The sequence below is a fragment of the Rhopalosiphum padi genome, unplaced genomic scaffold (assembly GCF_020882245.1).
Source record: "Rhopalosiphum padi isolate XX-2018 unplaced genomic scaffold, ASM2088224v1 scaffold1, whole genome shotgun sequence".
Classification (NCBI taxonomy): Eukaryota; Metazoa; Arthropoda; class Insecta; order Hemiptera; family Aphididae; genus Rhopalosiphum; species Rhopalosiphum padi.
Genome location: NW_026869996.1, coordinates 9711911 through 9717512, shown reverse-complemented (window position 1 = coordinate 9717512; position 5602 = coordinate 9711911).

Here is a 5602-nt window from a genome sequence, read left to right as displayed (position 1 = left end):
TTCCAGTATATATGGGGATCTTTGATATTTTTGATCATAATTATCAAGGATTATTGGGGTTGTAATTATTTCCGACTTTTTTTTCAAGTAATTTGTGTCTTACACCAAGATATTCAAGCGCATATGGAAATCTTTGATAAGTTTTATCAAGATTTCCAAGAATTTTTGGGGTTGTAAATATTTCCAGCTATTAGTTTAAAGGAATTATGTGTCCTACATCTAGATATTCAATAGTTTTTGGGAATTTTACTTCAATTTTATCAGTATTTTAGAAAATTAACAGATAATAGACCTATAATTTCAAGGAGTTTAGTGTCTCACACCAAGGAAATCAAGCATTTTTGGGTATGTTTGATATTTACGACCAATATTGTCAAGATTTATTGGGGATGTATTTTTTCCGGCTTTTGTTTTCAAGGAATATTTTCTCTGAGACAAAGATATTAATCCGTATATGGTAATTTTTGATATTTTTATGAAGATTTCCAAGGATTCTTGGGGTTGTAAATATTTCCAACTATTATTTTCAAGGAATAATGTGTCCTACATCAAGATATTCAAGCATTTTTGGGGATCTTTGACGATATATTTCAAGAATTTTAGGTAATTTTTTTGTTTTAGACCATTTTTTTCAAGGAATTATGTGTTTTACATCAAGATATTCCAGTATATATGGGGATCTTTGATATTTTTGATCATAATTATCAAGGATTATTGGGGTTGTAATTATTTCCGACTTTTTTTTCAAGTAATTTGTGTCTTACACCAAGATATTCAAGCGCATATGGGAATCTTTGATAAGTTTTATCAAGATTTCCAAGGATTTTTGGGGTTGTAAATATTTCCAGCTATTAGTTTAAAGGAATAATGTATCCAACATCAATATATACCGCTGTTTATGAGAATTTTTGACGATACATTTCAAGAATTTTAGGTAATTTTTTTGTTTTAGACCATTTTTTTCAAGGAATTATGTGTTTTACATCAAGATATTCCAGTATATATGGGGATCTTTGATATTTTTGATCATAATTATCAAGGATTATTGGGGTTGTAATTATTTCCGACTTTTTTTTCAAGTAATTTGTGTCTTACACCAAGATATTCAAGCGCATATGGTAATTTTTGATATTTTTATGAAGATTTCCAAGGATTCTTGGGGTTGTAAATATTTCCAACTATTATTTTCAAGGAATAATGTGTCCTACATCAAGATATTCAAGCATTTTTGGGGATCTTTGACGATATATTTCAAGATTTTTAGGTAATTAAATAGTTTTAGACCATTTTTTTTAAGGAATTATGTGTTTTACATCAAGATATTCCAGTATATATGGGGATTTTTGATATTTTTGATCATAATTATCAAGGATTCTTGGGGTTGTAAATATTTCCGGCTTTTTTTTCAAGTAATTTGTGTCTTACACCAAGATATTCAAGCGCATATGGAAATATTTTATAAGTTTTATCAAGATTTCCAAGAATTTTTGGGGTTGTAAATATTTCCAGCTATTAGTTTAAAGGAATTATGTGTCCTACATCTAGATATTCAATAGTTTTTGGGAATTTTACTTCAATTTTATCAGTATTTTAGAAAATTAACAGATAATAGACCCATAATTTCAAGGAGTTTAGTGTCTCACACCAAGGAAATCAAGCATTTTTGGGGATGTTTGATATTTACGACTAATATTGACAAAGATTTATTTGGGATGTATTTTTTCCGGCTTTTGTTTTCAAGGAATATTTTCTCTGAGACAAAGATATTAATCCGTATATGGTGATTTTTGATAGTTTTATGAAGATTTCCAAGGATTTTTGGGGTTGTAACTATTTCCAACTATTATTTTCATGGAATAATGTGTCCTACATCAAGATATTCAAGCGTTTTTGGTGATATTTAATATTTTTAATCACGAATTTCAAGGATTTTTGGGGTTGTAAATATTTCCAGCTATTAGTTTAAAGGAATAATGTATCCAACATCAATATATACCGCTGTTTATGAGAATTTTTGACGATACATTTCAAGAATTTTAGGTAATTTTTTTGTTTTAGACCATTTTTTTCAAGGAATTATGTGTTGTACATCAAGATATTCCAGTATATATGGGGATCTTTGATATTTTTGATCATAATTATCAAGGATTATTGGGGTTGTAATAATTTCCGACTTTTTTTTCAAGTAATTTGTGTCTTACAACAAGATATTCAAGCGCATATGGGAATCTTTGATAAGGTTTATCAAGATTTCCAAGGATTTTTGGGGTTGTAAATATTTCCAGCTATTAGTTTAAAGGAATAATGTATCCAACATCAATATATACCGCTGTTTATGAGAATTTTTGACGATACATTTCAAGAATTTTAGGTAATTTTTTTGTTTTAGACCATTTTTTTCAAGGAATTATGTGTTTTACATCAAGATATTCCAGTATATATGGGGATCTTTGATATTTTTGATCATAATTATCAAGGATTATTGGGGTTGTAATTATTTCCGACTTTTTTTTCAAGTAATTTGTGTCTTACACCAAGATATTCAAGCGCATATGGAAATCTTTGATAAGTTTTATCAAGATTTCCAAGGATTCTTGGGGTTGTAAATATTTCCAACTATTATTTTCAAGGAATAATATGTCCTACATCAAGATATTCAAGCATTTTTGGGGATCTTTGACGATATATTTCAAGAATTTTAGGTAATTAAATAGTTTTAGACCATTTTTTTAAGGAATTATGTGTTTTACATCAAGATATTCCAGTATATATGGGGATCTTTGATATTTTTGATCATAATTATCAAGGATTCTTGGGGTTGTAAATATTTCCAACTATTATTTTCAAGGAATAATATGTCCTACATCAAGATATTCAAGCATTTTTGGGGATCTTTGACGATATATTTCAAGAATTTTAGGTAATTTTTTTGTTTTAGACCATTTTTTTCAAGGAATTATGTGTTTTACATCAAGATATTCCAGTATATATGGGGATCTTTGATATTTTTGATCATAATTATCAAGGATTATTGGGGTTGTAATTATTTCCGACTTTTTTTTCAAGTAATTTGTGTCTTACACCAAGATATTCAAGCGCATATGGTAATTTTTGATATTTTTATGAAGATTTCCAAGGATTCTTGGGGTTGTAACTATTTCCAACTATTATTTTCATGGAATAATGTGTCCTACATCAAGATATTCAAGCGTTTTTGGTGATATTTAATATTTTTAATCACGAATTTCAAGGATTTTTGGTGTTGTAAATATTTCCAGCTATTAGTTTAAAGGAATAATGTATCCAACATCAATATATACCGCTGTTTATGAGAATTTTTGACGATACATTTCAAGAATTTTAGGTAATTTTTTTGTTTTAGACCATTTTTTTCAAGGAATTATGTGTTATACATCAAGATATTCCAGTATATATGGGGATCTTTGATATTTTTGATCATAATTATCAAGGATTATTGGGGTTGTAATTATTTCCGACTTTTTTTTCAAGTAATTTGTGTCTTACACCAAGATATTCAAGCGCATATGGTAATTTTTGATATTTTTATGAAGATTTCCAAGGATTCTTGGGGTTGTAAATATTTCCAACTATTATTTTCAAGGAATAATATGTCCTACATCAAGATATTCAAGCATTTTTGGGGATCTTTGACGATATATTTCAAGAATTTTAGGTAATTAAATAGTTTTAGACCATTTTTTTAAGGAATTATGTGTTTTACATCAAGATATTCCAGTATATATGGGGATCTTTGATATTTTTGATCATAATTATCAAGGATTCTTGGGGTTGTAAATATTTCCGGCTTTTTTTTCAAGTAATTTGTGTCTTACACCAAGATATTCAAGCGCATATGGGAATCTTTGATAAGTTTTATCAAGATTTCCAAAGATTTTTGGGGTTGTAAATATTTTCAGCTATTAGTTTAAAGGAATTATGTGTCCTACATCTAGATATTCAATAGTTTTTGGGAATTTTACTTCAATTTTATCAGTATTTTAGAAAATTAACAGATAATAGACCCATAATTTCAAGGAGTTTAGTGTCTCACACCAAGGAAATCAAGCATTTTTGGGGATGTTTGATATTTACGACCAATATTGTCAAGATTTATTTGGGATGTATTTTTTCCGGCTTTTGTTTTCAAGGAATATTTTCTCTGAGACAAAGATATTAATCCGTATATGGTGATTTTTGATAGTTTTATGAAGATTTCCAAGGATTTTTGGGGTTGTAACTATTTCCAACTATTATTTTCAAGGAATAATGTGTCCTACATCAAGATATTCAAGCGTTTTTGGTGATATTTAATATTTTTAATCACGAATTTCAAGGATTCTTGGGGTTGTAAATATTTCCGGCTATTATTTTCAAGGAATTATGTATCCAACATCAATATATACCGCTGTTTATGAGAATTTTTGACGATACATTTAAAGAATTTTAGGTAATTTTTTTGTTTTAGACCATTTTTTTCAAGGAATTATGTGTTTTACATCAAGATATTCCAGTATATATGGGGATCTTTGATATTTTTGATCATAATTATCAAGGATTTTTGGGGTTGTAATATTTTCCGACTTTTTTTTCAAGTAATTTGTGTCTTACACCAAGATATTCAAGCGCATATGGGAATCTTTGATAAGGTTTATCAAGATTTCCAAGGATTTTTGGGGTTGTAAATATTTCCAGCTATTAGTTTAAAGGAATAATGTATCCAACATCAATATATACCGCTGTTTATGAGAATTTTTGACGATACATTTCAAGAATTTTAGGTAATTTTTTTGTTTTAGACCATTTTTTTCAAGGAATTATGTGTTTTACATCAAGATATTCCAGTATATATGGGGATCTTTGATATTTTTGATCATAATTATCAAGGATTATTGGGGTTGTAAATATTTCCGGCTATTATTTTCAAGGAATAATGTATCCAACATCAATATATACCGCTGTTTATGAGAATTTTTGACGATACATTTCAAGAATTTTAGGTAATTTTTTTGTTTTAGACCATTTTTTTCAAGGAATTATGTGTTTTACATCAAGATATTCCAGTATATATGGGGATCTTTGATATTTTTGATCATAATTATCAAGGATTATTGGGGTTGTAATTATTTCCGACTTTTTTTTCAAGTAATTTGTGTCTTACACCAAGATATTCAAGCGCATATGGAAATCTTTGATAAGTTTTATCAAGATTTCCAAGGATTCTTGGGGTTGTAAATATTTCCAACTATTATTTTCAAGGAATAATATGTCCTACATCAAGATATTCAAGCATTTTTGGGGATCTTTGACGATATATTTCAAGAATTTTAGGTAATTTTTTTGTTTTAGACCATTTTTTTCAAGGAATTATGTGTTTTACATCAAGATATTCCAGTATATATGGGGATCTTTGATATTTTTGATCATAATTATCAAGGATTATTGGGGTTGTAATTATTTCCGACTTTTTTTTCAAGTAATTTGTGTCTTACACCAAGATATTCAAGCGCATATGGTAATTTTTGATATTTTTATGAAGATTTCCAAGGATTCTTGGGGTTGTAACTATTTCCAACTATTATTT